The sequence below is a fragment of the Triturus cristatus genome, chromosome 12 (genome assembly GCF_964204655.1).
Source record: "Triturus cristatus chromosome 12, aTriCri1.1, whole genome shotgun sequence".
NCBI lineage: Eukaryota > Metazoa > Chordata > Amphibia > Caudata > Salamandridae > Triturus > Triturus cristatus.
In genome coordinates, this window is record NC_140595.1 from 534763669 (window position 1) to 534782583 (window position 18915).

The 18915-nt window shown below is 47.1% G+C and overlaps 1 protein-coding gene across 2 annotated transcripts in view; it reads left to right on the forward strand.

Moving 5' to 3' along the window:
* The window catches only part of PHAF1 (phagophore assembly factor 1), a 225587-nt gene that overhangs the window by 70677 nt on the left and 135995 nt on the right, over nucleotides 1–18915 (forward strand). The gene's annotated exons all lie outside the window — the stretch shown is intronic.

Here is an 18915-nt window from a genome sequence, read left to right on the forward strand (position 1 = left end):
TTTAAGAGAAATAACACAAGATATACCTTAGCGTGATAATAGTCGTCTTCTAATTAGCCACATTGAAAATAAGAATTTGGCAATCACGGTAACAAATAAGGGGGATGGGTCATACTTCAACAGCCTAAACAAATCTCTATAATTCCTAGCCCCCGTATTTTTAGCGAGCTGGATGATCCATTTTCGACGGGGGGTTGTGTAGGCTGTGCAAAAGATGATGACGTTGACCTCTGACTCTTCTTCTACACCGCACCCAGGGCAGGACTTTCTACTAGATCCAACCCACTTGTTTGTTCTCGAAAAAAGAGGGAGAGATCCATGCCTAAATTGCATGAATAGTTTCTTAGCGGTTCCCGGGTGGATCAAATCTAATGAGGGCTCAAAACTATAACTGTTTTTCACCTCGAGGAATGCCGAGGTCAAGTTGGTACTATTCGTAGACCGTAGGACCTGTGTCAGATTGTGTTCCTCCAGGGCTTTAGCCAGAGACATTTTTGAAAGGGTGGGGCATAACTCCTCTGGTGTGAGCCAAAGATCTTCTCTCCCTATTGCCCTCAAGGATTTTTTTACAAAAACTAGCCACGGAATTGCGCCAACCTTTGGGATCGACAAAATAGATTTCAATTCCTCCCGAAAACTAGCAAATTCGGGGGTACTCCATAGTCGGCGCCAATACATGACCGGATGTGATGCTACCAAGTCCGCAATTGGTTGTTTGCCCAGATCCATCCTGAGCGGCTGCATAGGGGTACTCGTGGGTAGTGCCAGTAGTTGTCTAATAAAATGGTTTTCTGACTTGGTTAAAATCTGAACTGTGTTGTGACCCCATAGTTCAGCACTGTATGCCACCACCCCCCTCACCTGGACCTTATATATCTCCACTAATGGGCTGATTAATTTTAATGGGCTCTTTTTATACATCCTTATGATTCCCCCAGTTATCTGTGCGAATTTTAAATTTACTTTTGAAATCTGGGGGCCCCAATTCATTTTGTTGTTGAGTGTTAAGCCCAGGTAGTCCAATATATTCACCCGTTCTAAATGCAGACCGTCCAGTTTTGGCGTGGGGCGGTTTGTAGTATCCGCATGGAGAACGATGTATTTGGTCTTGCTCACATTTATGACCAGGTTCCTTTTCCTGCAGAATAAGGCGAATCCGTCCAGGATTCTTTCCATCCCCATACGAGTCCTGGACAGGAGCAGGGTGTCGTCTGCGAACATTAATGCAGGTATTTTCCTGCCCGCCAGCCTGGGTGCGTCTATATCTCTTAGGGCCAAAAGGTCCTCAACCAACCCGTTTAACAAAAGAGAAAAGAGGGTTGGCGCTAATACCAACCCTGCCTCACTCCCTTCTCTACACGGAATGGGGACGCAAGTTCTCCATTTAAACCGAACCTGACTCTGGCAAAGGTGTCTTTGTGTAAACGCTCTAATAGATCGCATAGATAGGGGGGCACACCCATCTCTTTTAACAGCTCCCACAACTGACAGCGATCGACCATATCGAAGGCGGACTTTAGATCTACAAACGTGAGATAAAGGCTGCCACCTTCTAAAATAATGGATTTCCAGTGGATCATCTGTAATCTAAACAGTTGATCCACTGTTGACATTTTGGCTCTGAAGCCCGCCTGCAAAGGTGTTAAAATGTTGAAGTCATCCATCCATGCTTGGAGTCTCCCTAATAAAATACGCGCAAAGATCTTCTGGGCCACGTCAATTAAACTAATCGGCCTATAGTTTGCCGGATCAAAGGGGGAACCATTTTTATAGATTGGTATGATCTCGGCACCAGCATCAAATTATGTTAGAGCTATACATACATGGAGACAAAAAAAGAAAGCATGCCCAACCCCTCAATCCACTCCTATGCCCATGGCCATCCTGGTGGCCTTTTCAGCTAAAACCGTGTAAGAGTAATTTTTGACTTCTTTTTTCTTCTCTTTTAGTAACAAAGTTTGTATTTGGTTTTTGCAGACATTTAACATCATATCATGTTGTAGTGGGTTCGGGGTGACAGAGACGCAGGACCAGGCTCAGGGCTCTTTGGAGGGTTTTATTTCACAACAGTATGTACAGTATTCAGCTCCCACAGGGTGAATGGTGACGGTTGTCAGTTTTGCTTCGTCTGGACCGTCCCTTCAGCGCGCTGCCCCTTTTCCTCGGCGGTCTCTGGAATCGGTGGTCCGACCCGGTCTCTCCGTCCGGTATGCCCCAAGAGACAAGGAAAGCAGGTATTGGTGGGATGTCGTACAGCGTTGGAGGAAGGGCCGGGAGTGAGGGACACCGTGGTTGGGACGTACGATTCGTGCCTAGGTGATCAGGTGAGGAGTAGGTGCTTAAACAAGGGAGTGTCGTCTAAATGCGGGGCTCTCGGGGTTCGTGGTGTCGCCGTCTAGTGGAATTTCCCCTTCCCCATCCAACCCGCAACTTTCCCCCGTACCTGCTCCAGCCACGCTCCTCCCCCGGGAACGTGGCAGGGCGCTTCGCGGGAACGTTGGCCTCCTGGCTTGTAGTTCTCCTCTCCCGTAGCTGCCTCGTCGGGGTGGGGTCTTCCTCCTTCCGTCCGGTCCGTACGATCCGCCTTCCTCCTCCACTCCGGCTCTCGCTCCTCTGCTTTTCTCCACTCCGACTCTCGCTCCGCTCTTCTCCGGTTCTCCAGCTCGCTCTCGACCTCCTGGGAAACGCCGTCCGCCGTCTTCCGGGTCTGACTCTCCTTTGAAGTCCCGCTGACTGAGACGTCATCCAGGGGAGGGGCTCCCGCCCATGGGAACTCCGTCTTAAAGGTACAGCGTCCTTCTTCTGTCTTCCACTCGAGGGGATCGTACGGAGCCCATTCGTCCAGCCGGGGCTGCTCCTCGTATGCCTGTGTAGTAACAGAAGGGGGTTTAGGAGAGTCCTGTATCCAGTAGTAACTGACAGGGGTGTCTATGTCTGAAACGTCCCCTGCCCCGTCACACACCTTCCCCCCCCCCCCTTGCATCTCCCGTTCGGGGAGAGGAAAGACCCTTGACAAGAAGTCCGCATTGCCATTGTCCTTTCCTTTTCTATGTCTCACAGTGAATGCATAAGGCTGCAAGGACAAGAACCAGCGAAGTATCCTGGGGTTTAGGCTTCTGTTCCGGTACATCCACCGCAAAGGGGCATGGTCAGTGTATAACAGGAATGGTTTCCCTTCCAAATAGTATTGCAGCTTGTCGATAGCCCATTTGATGGTCAGACACTCTCTTTCCACCGTGGGATATTTCGTTTCCCTAGGAAAGAGTTTGCGGCTAACAAAGAGCACCGGATGTTCTAACCCATCCTCCCCTTCCTGTGACAGAACCGCCCCTAGACCCACCATGGAGGCATCGGTGGCAAGCATGAAGGGTTTGGAAAAGTCGGGGGATGCTAATACTGGTTGGGTTGTTATGGCTGTTTTTAAGGCCGAAAAGGCCTGTACCGCAGCAGGGGATGGGTGTAGAAGGTCTCGGGGTTTTGCAAGTTTCTGGAGAAGGTCGGTAAGAGGGGCTACTATTTCGGAAAACCTGGGTATGAACCGTCTATAATACCCTATGAGTCCCAAGAATGCCCGTAGTTCTCTTTTTGAACGTGGAAAGGGGGTACCCTCAATGGCCCCCACTTTCTCTGTTTGGGGGGGTTATTGTCCCGTCCCCTAACACAAAGCCCAGATAGTTTACACGGTGGAATGCCGCCTGAGATTTCTTTGCGTTAACATGCAAGCCGGCCTTCTTTAAGGCGGACAGAATAGTCTGCACATGTTGTAAGTGTTCTCCCCAGGTTTTACTGTATATGACGATATCGTCAAGATACGCCGAACAGAAAGACATGTAGGGCTTCAGGATGACATTCATCAGGCGTTGAAAGGTGGCAGGTGCCCCATGTAGCCCGAAGGGAAGGACGGTGAATTCGTACAGTCCCTCCCCCGTGATAAACGCCGTCTTCTTCCTGTCGCTTTCTCTAAGGGGCACCTGCCAGTACCCCTTCGTGAGGTCAAGCGTGGTGATGAACACAGCGTCTCCTAGTTTCTCGATCAGTTCGTCCACTCGTGGGATGGGATAAGCATCAAACGTGGAGATGGCGTTCAGTGCGCGGAAGTCCATACAGAAACGTTGTGACCCGTCTGGTTTGGGTACCATCACAATAGGCGACGCCCACTCGCTCCTGGACGGCTGGATGACACCTAGCTGCAGCATGTCGTGAACTTCCCGCCTTATGGCTTCCCGTCGGGCCGCAGGAACTCTGTATGGTCGTTGTTTCACTTTTTTTCCTGGGTGGGTCTCAATCGTATGTTCCACCAATGTAGTTCTCCCCGGTAGATCCGAAAATATGTCTTCAAACGGTTGCAGCATCTGCGTGAGTTCCCTCTTCTGTTGCGAGGAGATGTCCTCGTTCACAACGAGTTCTTCTAACCTGGAGGTAGTGCTGTGAACCGTGGGTATAAGGAACTGTCAGGCACATGCATCAAAGCTATTTGCGATCGCAAACGGCGCGAATCGCAAAAATCGGCTGTTTGCGATCGCAAAAATAGCTTTTGCGATGCATGAAACAACTTGCCACTCGCAATTTAAGAAATCGCAAATTATTGTGATTTCTTAAATAGCGATTGCATTTAAGGAATCCCTAATTGAGATTCCTTAAATGCAATGCATTACAGTTTCCAAAATAGCGATTTCGCTATTAGCGTGAGCAAATTACCATGAGGCTGGACCTCATGGTAATTTGCGAAAACTTAGAAAAATGCACTTATTTGCATTTTAATAAGTTTCATGTTGCCCACACACATGCCCTTAGAGCATGTGTGTATGCAACATTTGTGCAGAGTGAACATACATGGGTGCAACAGGGTGTCATTTTGACACCCTTGCACCATGGAAATTGCGGGAGCAATTTGCGAGTACCTACTGGTACTCGCAAATTGCTCCCGCAATCTCTAATTCATTCCTATGGGCCTGGAGGCCCATAGGAATGAATGGGAAGACATTCCTTAATTGCGACTCGCAATTTGCGAGTCGCAATTAAGGAATTTGTGGGAATCGCTATTTCTTTAGCGATTCCTACATGCATAGGGTTTTGCTATTCCTTAATTGCGATTCCTTAATAATCGCTATTAAGGAATCGCAAAACCCTATGATGATGCATATGCCTGCGTGTGTTTTTCGGCGGCGGTCCTATCCACTTCTTCAACATATTTATGTGATAGGTTTGGGTTTTGGTGGGGGACACCCGTAGCCTATAGGTCGTATCTCCGATCGTCTCCAGGACTTCGTATGGACCCACCCACTCGTTTTTGGTTTTGTTGGCGATCGAGGGCAGGAGAAGTAGGGCCCAGTCCCCTTTCTGCAATCTACGGAGTTTCGTTCCCTGATCGTAATACCGCTTTTGCTTCGCCTGCTGATGTTCCAAATTGGAGCAGGCTAGGGACCGTAACTTCCCCAGCTTGGATCTGAGTTGTTGGGTGTAGTCGAGGAGGGATCTCTGTTCTTGGTCTTCTTCGGACTCCCATACGTCTTTGGTTATCTCTAACAAGGATCTGGGTTGTCATCCGTATAACAATTCAAAGGCTGAACAGCCTAAACTGCTCTGTTTTTGTGCCCTCAAGACATACAGGGCTAGAGGTAACAGACTGTCCCATTCCTGACCCTCAGCCGTGAGCATTTTCTTTAGTGTTCTCTTTAGACTCTGATTATACCTCTCGACGAGACCGTCTGTTTGCGGGTGATACACCGAGGTCCGTAAATGATGTATGTCCAGGGTTTTGCAGACTTCTTTCATGAGTTTGGAGGTGAAGGTTGTACCTTGATCCGTTAGGATCTCTTCAGGAAATCCTACTCTGGAGAACAACTCCACAATTCCCTCCGCGATATGAACTGTGGTAGGGGTACGTAAGGGAAAAGCCTCGATGAATCTTGTGGCATAATCAACAACCACGAGGGCGTATAAATGCCCTTTTGATGATTTTGGCAGGGGTCCGATCAGATCCATTCCCACTCTCTCAAAGGGGGTTCCAATTATGGGTAGAGGTCGTAACGGGGCTGCAGGGGGGCGGTGTACGTTCTTCCTCTGGCAGATCCCACATTTCATGCAATAGTTGTGTACGTCTTTATATATCCCAGGCCAGTAGAAGAACCGTGTTATGGTCTCTGTTGTTTTCTCCTTTCCACTATGGCCTGCGGTAAGGTGTGCGTGAGCAAAGAAAAGGACCTGTTCTTGGAAAGACACGGGGACTAATAGCTGGGGAGTCCCTCCCTCTGCCCCCTCCCGGTACAATAGATCGTTTTTGATTAAAAACCGGGGGAACTTCTTAACCCCCTGTGCTTGGGACACATGGGCGCTCTCCCAGGCATTAAATAGGGTTGTATCGTTAGCCTGAGCGAAGCGAAAACTGTGATCTAATACCCATGGTTCCGGGGACATGAGAGCAGATCTGGCGGCCCTGCCTCCCAAAGGGGCCATGACCCTAGACCCTGAGAACAATGACATGAACCCCGGGTTATCCACTCCTAGCAGCATCTCCTCGGGCAGGGACTTCACCACCCCCACCTTTACCGTACAGGGCTCTTTGTCAATGGGATGTATTGTTACCTGGGCAAGAGGGTACGGTCTCACGTCCCCATGTACGCAACGGATGTGGACCATTGCGCCGGGTATATACTGGTTAGGGCGTACGAGATGGTCCTGTACCACCGACTGTCGGCAGCCAGAATCTAGCAGCGCTCTTACTGTCCTCCCATTCAACCTAAGACTCACATAGAAGGAGCTCCCCATCTCTGCTGAGTACAGTATGGACCGCGGAAGGTATCCGACCTCCATAGGCTCCTCGGTTGGTCGCTTCCTCGGACAGAGTCTAGCTATGTGGCCCCATTCCCCACATTCGAAGCACTGGGGCCCTCGGACTGGCGGACCCTCCATCCGTACAGGGCGGGGTCTAGATGGTTCGGCCACAATCCTCTGTTTCTTGTCCCCTTTTCCGAGATTTAATCCCTTTTGAGTTTTTTCTCCCTCCCAGCCCATGGACTTCGGTTGGGCTCTCGCATAGTTGGCGGCCATTTCTATGGCCTCTTCAAGGGTTAGTCCCGAATGTTGTCTCAGCCACCTCTGACTGGCATACGGCAAAGCCTCCATAAACTGCTCAAGATATATTTTAGTCATCACCTCTTCTTTCGTGCTGGTCGACGGCTTCAGCCACTTGTCGGCAGCCATCTTGAGCCTGACGAACAAGGTTTTGGGGTTCTCACCCGGTGTCCCCCGTGCCTTCCGGAAGCGGATGCGATATGCCTCTCCATCAAGCCCTAAGTGGTCAAGGATGATCGCCTTAATTGTAGGATACGGAACCATCCCCGAGGGGTTGGCCACCTGATAGGCAAACTGAGCTTCCCCGGTCAGCAGGGGAGCCAGAAAGTAAGGCCACTTTTCTTCTGGCCACCCCAAGGCCCTGGCGGCTCTTGCGAAATTCATTAGAAAGACATCGGGGTCTTCCCCAGGGAGATATTTCTGTAATGATATCCCGGACGGATTAGAGATGGAAAGGGGGCGGCGGTCTATAGGCACCGGAAGGGAAGGGACTGCGCTGGACTTCTGTATTCTTTCCAACTGCGCAGTGATGGTATTTTGAAACAGGTCCCGGTCTGCCTGCGCTGAGGTCATCTGTCGCTGAACAGCCCATTCCAATTTCTCCTGTCCCTGGACGAGATGTTGGATGAGGGCGTCCATCTTTTCCATACAGATGGACGGGGTGGTGGAATCCTACTTCTGACACCAGTGTAGTGGGTTCGGGGTGACAGAGACGCAGGACCAGGCTCAGGGCTCTTTGGAGGGTTTTATTTCACAACAGTATGTACAGTATTCAGCTCCCACAGGGTGAATGGTGACGGTTGTCAGATTTGCTTCGTCTGGACCGTCCCTTCAGCGCACTGCCCCTTTTCCTCGGCGGTCTCTGGAATCGGTGGTCCGACCCGGTCTCTCCGTCCGGTATGCCCCAAGAGACAAGGAAAGCAGGTATTGGTGGGATGTCGTACAGCGTTGGAGGAAGGGCCGGGAGTGAGGGACACCGTGGTTGGGACGGACGATTCGTGCCTAGGTGATCAGGTGAGGAGTAGGTGCTTAAACAAGGGAGTGTCGTCTAAATGCGGGGCTCTCAGGGTTCGTGGTGTCGCCGTCTAGTGGAATTTCCCCTTCCCCACCCAACCCGCAACTTTCCCCCGTACCTGCTCCAGCCACGCTCCTCCCCCGGGAACGTGGCAGGGCGCTTCGTGGGAACGTTGGCCTCCTGGCTTGTAGTTCTCCTCTCCCGTAGCTGCCTCGTCGGGGTGGGGTCTTCCTCCTTCCGTCCGGTCCGTACGATCCGCCTTCCTCCTCCACTCCAGCTCTTTCTCCTCCGCTTTTCTCCACTCCGGCTCTCGCTCCTCCACTTTTCTCCACTCCGACTCTCGCTCCGCTCTTCTCCGGTTCTCCAGCTCGCTCTCGACCTCCTGGGAAACGCCGTCCGCCGTCTTCCGGGTCTGACTCTCCTTTGAAGTCCCGCTGACTGAGACGTCATCCAGGGGAGGGGCTCCCGCCCATGGGAACTCCGTCTTAAAGGTACAGCGTCCTTCTTCTGTCTTCCACTCGAGGGGATCGTACGGAGCCCATTCGTCCAGCCGGGGCTGCTCCTCGTATGCCTGTGTAGTAACAGAAGGGGGTTTAGGAGAGTCCTGTATCCAGTAGTGACTGGCAGGGGTGTCTATGTCTGAAACGTCCCCTGCCCCGTCACACATGTATACAACAAAGAAAATACAAATAGAATTATAGATGTGTAACAGTGTATTACGGGGATATTTTTCACTGAAGGGTTCTCGGTGACATCAAACAGACAACAAGAGCGAAGCTCGAGTTGTCTATGATGTCAGTCGGATCCCTGAGGTGAAGAACATCTCAGTAATTTACTTTTTACCCATCTATAATTTTATGTCCTGTATGGACCCAAAATCATCTGCCACTGCTTTCAACTGCTACGCAGTTGCAGAGGAATAATCGGGAAGCCATACATGACACTGCCTCTGTTATGTATTCCTGTCCCAAAGGTTTACAAAAAAAGAAAACTTACCTTCCATCCTTGACCAACCCCCACCATGTTCCTTTCCCGTCCTGCAGCTATGCTTTATGTAAAATCAGACCAGCAGAGATGCGGCAACAGGCTCTAAAAGAAGCCTTTATGACATCACAACAGTGAGTAACAACTTTTGTTATCAACTGTTGCTATGTCATAGCAGTAGGTTATGAGAGTCAGAAACTGAAATAAATGATAAAGACTTGCTATGAGAGCCATACATAACATGATAATTGATGATATTACAAACATCCTAAGAGGGTGGGAAAGAACATGGCTGTTGGTGGTTCATGACTAATCTTATAGGTTTGTTTGGTATATTACTGGGGGAGCACCATCTGATTAATGTAGAGTGTACTGTGGTTGTAAAACTGGTATTTCCTATGAGGGAAGGGTAAGGAGAAAGAAATATATATATATATTTATTTATTTATTGGGATATCTGCAAGCTCGGTATACTGATTTTTATTCTGTGTGCAAACTTTTCAATTCTGGCATTGAATGTAGTGAAGTCCAGAACCCCAGTATTTGTCAACTGCCCTTTTGGCTAAGAAAAATCCCAATTCTATAAACATCTGGGTGTGTCGTAGAGCGCTCACATCATCTACTACTCCAAATAACAGAAGTTTGCTGGACATTTCCTTAAGTCTTTGAGCTACCCGCTCTCTAGATAGTGTGTCAATTTTCCCCAATGTTCGTTATTTTTGTTACATTCCTAAAATACATGATTAAAACTACCTCCTATTTCTTCACATCCTTGGCATTTTGTTTTCAGGCATCTACCCATTTGCCAAAGTCTGTGTGGGGTGTAATATGTCCTATGAAAATAATAAATCTGTATTAGAAATAATTTGGTCGTTTTATAGCTCATTTTCGATGTGCCATTTTGCATCTTTCTATTTGTTGTCTTCTAACTGACCCAGATCTTGTTACTATTAAACCATAAATTATTGAATTAGTCTCTGGTGTTGATGATCAAGATGTGGTATGTTTAGGAAGTTACTCGCTGTTTTAGTGTCTCTTTGGTTAGTGTAGCTTCTGAGGGGTTTCAGTTCGTTAGTGCGGTTAGGCTATCTTTGTATGTGTCTAATGCTTGCAGGAGCTGCAAGTGTCTGGAAAACTGTGATTTGTGTTAATTGAAGTAGTTGCTAAGTTGTGTAAATGAATATATATTGCTAGTTTCCCATAGGTCAAAATTGTTTGAAATGCCTATGTGAGCCCTGAATTTGAAGCGCACGAGTGGCTTTAATTGAGCCATCCATGTCCCATGCCACAGTGGTGTTTCCCATATTAGCTTACCTACCCATCTATCCTGTTTTAGTGCTGTGCACCAATAGTTCATTGTGGTCTTGTTTGGGATAAGTGGATCGGGAATTGGGGCACCGTATAAAAGGCTGAGGAGATTATATTCATTGAGCAGGTCTACTTCGAGTCTGGTTGCCTGTTCTTCCTTTCTCTGAATAACCAATAATTGATTACCATCATGTAGCTGCGATAGATTGAAGATGGCTGTCTGCCATGCTCAATCCTCCAGTGTAAACTGACGGGGTGTTTTTGCCAAATGGTACTCTAGAGGTTATTTTCCCGGAAGAAGGCCCAAATCGTATCTCAGATATCCCCAAAAAACACTCATGAGGGATCGCAGATTAGAAATGTTATAATGTATCATTGTAGGTAGTGTTCTCATCTTGAATAACTACTGTGTCTATCAGATTGATTCCAGAGCACTCAGTTTTGGATGGTCTTTGCTTAGTCTTGTGATATTACGCGGCCAACACAGTGCCGGGTCAAGTGTGACATGGATGCCCAAGTATTTGAAGCTATGGTGTGAACCCTGATCTGGACTGTCATAACTGTTTCTGAATGTTCCCCTTGTATCGGTACTATGATTATCTTATCCCAAATGATCATCAGAACAGATGCCTCTCCATAAATGTCTGATTTTCATTAATCTATCTTTGTATCATTAGGATTCCTAGGTAGTCAGAGCATGTCGTTCACATATGACATGGGGCCCTCTGTCCAGTCCTGTTTTAACACATATCGCTTGTTTATCCCTTTTAGTGCCTCGCATGACTGTTCTTTTTGTTACTAGACCACTAGGTGAGAGGTACACAGTAAATGCCCTTGATGGGCAGCCAAACCCAAACTATGAACATACCACCAATCACCTCAGCCTGGAATCTAATAACATGGTAATGATGATCAAGGAGAACTTTGTTGAGGAATTGCCCATTATGTTTTTAAACTCGTTGCTATAAGTTGGTCATGAAAATCTACTCTGCCATCCCTCTATATCCACCAGGTCACATGCAGATGAAAAATATTTGCAGCACTTTGAGGAGAAATATGCTAGTGATTGATGAAGTTTCTGAGAAGTTGACCTACAGTTGTGCTATTTGGGCTCAGGCACATTGTGCCTGTTGGGGTATATCCGTTTGGTGCGTCTTTAAATATGATATGGGTGGTGGGGATGACATCCTGGCAAACAATGACCATTGGTATCATGAGGCTCCCCTGTAAATGCTGTGTTGTGTGTATCCGACAGAAACCCTACTGAGTGACCAAATTAGTAATCAAAGTTGACACTGTCTTGAGAAGGAGAAACGCTTTCCTCCTCTCAGGCTGCTTCATGAGCTCCTGCTTAGGGCAGTTGTCTGTTAAATAAAGACCAATTCGCCCAATAAGGGTTTTTAGTGAAACCATGCCAAGTCTTTCACCTCGACAGCCAAGCATCCTTGCAATGTGGACACCATCTGAAAACAATCCAACACATTTCTGGTTGCCACAAAGTAGACTGGTGTAGAAAAATGACCTCTGACCTTTCAAGATGTGTCATGAAGAAATGCAGCCAGTTTAGAGTTTCATTTTTGAACTCTTAACGATATAAATGATTCATGGTAAGATTAATTTTATCCAAAATAATTTCTGTTATTGATAAAAAGCTTGCATGGCTCAATCCTTCAAAGACTAGTGTTATACACTCCTGTGTAAAGAGAGATCTGTTGCTTACCTGTCATCCCAGGAGCACAGTCCTATGTTCTCGACTGCACCCCAAAAAGAGCTTTCGGCAGCCTCATGCAAATGCTCCTCATACTTTCCAACCTTCTTGCCGGAAGGTGCGTAAAATATTTAATTCAGGGAAAAGCTATATCAAATGAACCATTTGCACTTGATTGAGGCATACCATTTTCTAGATCTTATGTGGAATGTATCGGAGATTCTCACAATAACGGGCGGATACTCTGGCATGAATAGGACGTCACTTATGAGCTGTGCATAAAGTGTCTTACCTTGGAGCTTTAATTGACTGGTGTAGGCATCTCTAGCTTTCAGACTACAAACCTAGCATTCTCTTGCAGCTTTGTTTAAGGCTGAATCGGGGCCTCCCTTTTGATAGGAAAATGCTCTGCATTTCATGTTTCATCAATTCAGAAATGCCTCATTCAATTCCAGGCAGGTGCATTGCCGTTAAAGGTTCTATCCTCATCGCTGCTACTACACTCTGGTGAACCTTCCTGCATTGTATCGTTCCATTTTGTTTTTAAGTTTTCCGACCACGGATATAGTGCACAGCTGTGCACTGGACTCACTCACTTTCTTAACTTATCCAGCAGCCCAAGATCCTGAAATCCTAGAGCTGAATGGGTAGGGTTCTACACCCATCATCCTTCCTCGTCTAAGGACACACTACACTATACAGATCTGCATTGCACTCTTTTTCCCTCTCACACTTGCTTACTTTACTATAGTAATCCACGATCCTAGAGCCAAATGAGTTGCATCCATATCCTTCCTCTTTAAGGCCACACAACATATACTGCACAGCCCTCAGTGTGCTCGCTCACTAGTTCCTTCACTCTCTATTAGCCGATGATCCTGGAATCCTAGAGCCAAATGAGCAAGATTATGCACCCAGCATCCCCCTCGAAACAAGACTGGTATGCAAAACTTTGATACACATTATAATACACCATATTGAGGCAAGAGTAGAGCTTTTCGGAAATGTAGAGCCCTTAACTATTTTGCAAAAAACTATAAAATTCTGACATGCTCAGCACACTGCAAGAAATGCAAATAGAAACATGCTAGGCATCGGCAGATATGTCTCTGATCCAGGGGTCCATCACCGGGGAAGGTGGGAGATGGCCAAACAAAGCTGGTCCTCATTGTCTGGTGGAAGAGTAGGTCGGGATTGTGTTTAGGTTGTAAAATCAGTAAAAATATATTGAAACCTGTATGCTTGGTATTACTATCACCTGATGTCCGAGTCCCTTTCAAAGGGCCACAGGGCTACTGGGCTCAACTGTGGTTGTTGAGATCTTTTACTCCCGATGCCTCTAGGCCCAAACTACTATGGATCCTGAGCAACTGGGCAAAGTACCACTTCTGCACTTGACTCTCAGTGGTAGCTGTGGACGAGCAAAGACTTCCTCAGGGCAGTGGGGTATAGATACAGGTAAGTGACACAACTCCAAACTCAAAGTGCACACAGTACGGACAATAAATCAATGCCCAGTCAAATACTTACTTTTGTAAGCAACATATGTGTTTTATTTCTAACTCTACACATGCAAAGGAATAATGCCATTCTATAACGCAATCCTCTTGAGGTTTGTGCACTAGTCTCTGTCAGGCAAATCCATGCCCTACTCTCTTCCATACAACGTGGTTCGGGTTATTCCCCATTCATTGGTGACCACATTCAAGGAATGCTTACGATCAGTTGCCCTTTGACTTCAAAGGGTTTAGTCAAAAGTGGCTATGGTGCCTGAGCACAGTAAGTAGTGATTACCCTTGGGGCCCCAAAGGCCCAGTTGCAGCCTTGCCCACTCTGGAAGGATGGAAGCATTCAGCAGTGCAGCGAATGCCCTCTCCACCTGCGCTCCAGGGTCCTGATCCTGTTGGGCGAAAAAGGGCTGCTTGTGATGCACGCAGAAGCACCTGGCAGGCGCGGACTCTCTCCCTCGAGCAGCATTTTAGGTTCAGTCCAGCGATCAGAGCTGCCCCTGCTCGGCAAACACAAGGTAAGTCAATTTTTCCCTAACGAGAGGATGGGGAATTCAATCCTCCGGCTCCTGACTGCAGCCCATGAGTGTGCGGTGTCTTTGGCAGCATCCTTGTGGTCCTCAGGGAATCCGTCGGGTGCAGATCACAGCGTGCAGGCCTGACCCTCTGGACATTGAACTAATCCTTCCATCCGGGCAATGGCCTGAATTCTTGACCACAGTGGTATCCGCAGCTGTCCTGGGAAATGGGGGTTGCCACATTACTCTTAGTCTAGTCTGGTCTAGGCTCAGACTCCTCTGATGCGCTCATCCTTGCTACTGTGGCTCCTCCTTGCATAGGGGGTCAACTGATTTCAGCTAACACAAGTCTCACCCTCCTAGCCCAAATAAGTTCAACAGTGGCCCTCTGTGGCATACAGGGTGACCGTGATGAGGCAGTGCGGTCCTGTCACTTCCTGCATGGCTCAGATCACTGTGGCCCTCTCCTGGCATGTAGTGGCCGGCGGACTGTTTCTGCACCAGGGCAAAGACCTGATCCATGCTCAGTCATTCTCCTCTCACCTTGCTCAGGTAGTCCTGTCGGCAGGCTCCCCTCTGGCCCTTGCTCCCTGCAACGCTTTCCTCTTTCTCACAGGGCACGCTGGTCTTAGCAAGCAGGCAGGCGCTCGTGCTCCAGGGCAGGTGGTCTCAGTTTCCCTGGGTGATGTCTCCTCTCCCAGCAGGGAGATGAGCCGACCTTTGCTCCCAGTTCTAGTAACAGGCAGAAGTCTTGCAGAGCTTCCCTTCGTCTCTCACAGTCCGTCCGGCTACTTGGCAGATGAACAAGTTCGGGGTCTCAACCGCTCCTTCTTATAGTCCATTTTCAAACACTAAAATGCGTTTAGGATCGGAGTCTTTGAAGTTTTATGTTGCGGTTCTGCTTCTTTTGAAGTGTCCACTTGAAAGGATGTCTGTCGCAGCAAGCAAGAACTCGGAAGATGATTGGCCCACGACACAATTCATAGGAGTAACAAAAGTTCACACCTGGATGTCAGCCACAGTGATATGTGCATCAAAAATCAGTCCCAGTCTCCCAACCCTACTTTTTATCAGCCCCATATCCTTCCTTCCTGAGATGTGTCTAGACCCCTTCCTTGCGATCTATCACTGAATCAAAAAGTAACCTTTTGAAGTGTAAAGGGAGGGTGCCGTCCTCTCTTGCTCCAGTGTGTGTCCCATCCAGCTTGTGGGAATACAGCATTACACAAATCTCTCGGGGGGGGGTCCTCTATTCCTCATGTCTTCACCAGGGAGGCCTGGGCTTCCCAATATGGAACTCAGGGTCCCCCATGTAATGTACCATTGAAGGCACACTTGCGCTCAGTATACATTCGCATCACACTTACTCTCCGGTATGGTTACCTCCGTGCATTGTACCACTTCAGACACACATGCATTCAGCACAACCATTCAGTCTGCGTGTACTGTTCAGTACTGTAGATTTTCTGTATAGTAGTAGGGTAAGCCGTTTACAAACACACACACACACACACACACACACACAGCCAGCACACACACTAACTATGTGCGTGCTGCACAACACTTCACCCTTCATGTATTGGACTTCTCACAAGCCCACATACAGCCAGGACATGCTTTCATTGAGCATGCACTGCACAGCACTGCATCTCTCATGTAATGTAGTCCTGGCAGGTATACATACTCAGTTCATGCACTAACTACACCTATACTGCACAGAACTTCTCTATCCCTGTACTGTACCCTTCCCAGCACACATGCATCCATTGCAGAGTCACTACTCATGCGCTGCATAGCGCAGCACTCCACATCTACCTGATGTAGACCAATGGTGAGTTAAAGCACACAGCAGCAGAAGTTTTAACAAGAATGTGCGATGCAATCAGCCTCGCCTTTGGGACCTTGTATGTATTTAGCTATGCAGCACATTGGCCTGGGTGCTGAAACATCTACTGTTCTTTAACATGGAGGGAAAGTAAGCACCAAACTGTGTGACATGTCAGGTATTGGGAACACATGGAGAGAAATATTGCCTTTCAGCGGGAAATGGTTTCGTCCAAAGCTCTGTTTTTAATATAAAATCAGGGCCTTCCGTGGTCATATCACTGAAAATACAAGATTTGAAAAAAATATTATTGTCTACGGGTGCTCGTGGAAGACAAATTCTATGAACTGGTATCTAGAAAATGCTACGGTGATTCTGGTATTTTACTGACCTCTGCGGGTCGTTTTCTATCAAGAAAGTTAAATAGAGGCAGTTGCCAGAAATTGTTTTAAAAAATAAAGTTCCTCGGGAGGAAGCAATTCTGGTAAATTACTGACCTCTACTGATCGTTTTCTATTAAGACAGTTAAATAGAGGCAGTTGAACAGAAAAAAAGTCCTTAAGCACAAGTAGACAAGTCCTAGGGCCGATCTCCAGAGGCCACAATTTGCATACACATATAAGTGTATACTAAAGTATATACAAGAGGTCTTGAATGCTCGAACTAAAAAAGTATGGGATCTGTGATACAACTTCGAGATCGACCGCTCTAGCCGTAAGGCTACATGTTTTTATTGTACACTCATTTCACTAGTGAAAGACTTAAGCAAAAAGCATAACCGATGGTACTAAACGGTGAACCGTACAATGTGTAACTTGGAAACGGGCTTGCACCCCACCTTTCCCACTTGTTCAAATGGTATCACCGTAGGCAAATGTTTTCCTTGACAGCCATGAGTTTCCTTATCCACATATGAAAGCACCTTGAAGTGCTTCAGTTCAGGATGCGAGCTGTACAAAAACATCACCCGAAGGCAATTATGACAGTAATGTACTGGGCACAAGTCCTAAACAAGCATTGGCATAGCCAATAGGTCTCGCCTTTGGGACCTTATCTGTTTAGCCCGAACTTTTGGCTATGTTGTAGAGCATTGTGGCTGCTGTGCATCATGTTGAAAAGTTATAATGAAAAGTGTTAAGCATTTTTGTTACCTTTACACAAACCAAGATGACATTATATATAACTGAACAACCTGATTAAAAAAAGATTTTAACATAAAAAATGTATTCTTGTGTTTTTTGTACTTGCACTGCTGGCAACTTCTTCCTGCCTGTTCTCATGCTTGTTTGTTAATGTTTTTGTTGTGGAGGAGCGGGACATAAATAACGGGGGAGTGGAGGTTGGAAAACTGTAATTTAATTAGAACACGAGCAGCGGACAGACACTAGGGGAGAATCAACAGATGCCAGATTCCGAGGGCAGACTGACGTGATGCTTAGGTGGTGTTTGGATGATGCTTAGCTGGTGTTTGGATGATGCTTAGGTGGTGCGCTGATGCAAAATGTTGGTGGTGAGTGATGTTTGGTGCTCAGTTGGTGCCACTATATGGTGTGGATTGAAGGTACGTTGTGGATTGTGGAGTTATGGAGTTGAAATATGTTGTTTGGTGTGTAATTATGTGGTGTGTATGGGAAATGTGTGGAGTTGAATTGTGTGGGCTGGAACTGTGGTGTTGAGTGAAATTATGCTTAGTTAAATTGTCATGGTGTGGAGTGCATTTATGTTGATTTGTGGTATGTGGCATAGAGTGCATTTATGTGGAGTGTATTTATGTTGCATTGAGTAGAGTGCAATTATGTGGCGTGTGAATATGTGGCACTGAGTGGTATTATGTGGAGTGTATTTATGTTGCATTGAGTGCAGTATAATTATGTAGTATATAGTTATGTGGCACTGAGTGGTATTATGTGGAGTGCATTTATGTTGCATCGAGTAGAGTGCAATTATGTGGCGTGTAATTATGTGACACTGAGTGGTATTTTGTGGAGTGTATTTATGTTGCATTGAGTAGAGTGTAATTATGTGGCACGTAATTATGTGGCACTGAGTGGTATTATGTGGAGTGTTTTTATGTTGCATTGAGTAGAGTGTAAATCCATGTCTGTTTTCCATTCCTTTCTATATCTGTTTATACATTAATTTTCCCCCTTTCAATTTTCATGTCCATCACTGTTTTGTTATATTTTTCACGCACTGAATTGGGGTGAGGATGTAGCCTCACGTCGAGAGCTGCCAACTTTGGAGCTGGGGAACGTGGTTCGAGCCTTGTGTAACCTTAATGGTGCCTGTGTAAAGCATTGCAATACCTTTGGTCGATTTTGCGCTATTTATATCTAATAAAATCCACTCTAACTCTGCACCCTTTGGCACTCCTCCAGACCTGGCCGCTCTGTGGTTCTGTGCTTTGGAGGTTACTGTTTTTGACAATACGTGTCTTGAATTGCCCTGCGCATGTCTTCGGTCAGTCAGAATGATTCCTTGGAAGACGTGGATTCCTGCGCTGTAGCTCGACTGCGGCCTGTATTTGCTTGCTCCAGCTCAAATGACGTCACGTTTCACATTGGGACCACCTGCGTGGAAAACGAAGCAAATTCCCTGGAGACCGGGATGATGAGAAACCTTTACACGATGGCGGAAGTGAGGCTTACTACAGGAAACTGTGTGTAGGTATGGATATTATCATTAATACAATTCCAGGGTGGATTACGGATGCGCTGTGACCCAACACCAGACTTGAATGTAACTGATGAGGATAAATGTGCTTAAACTACTTCCACACTCGGCTAACACAGTGCTATGCGGTAACTGGCCATCAGATGTCACTGTTGCGTTGTATGTCAGCCCCTAACCTCGGAGCCAAGGAAGGCTGTATTTTATATTGTGTTTGATTGTAATGAAACATTTATATAGCGCTTTCTACCCCTAGGTTGTGCGTTGTCGATGAAGCACTTGCCTTCTTGGGAAGCACTTTACAG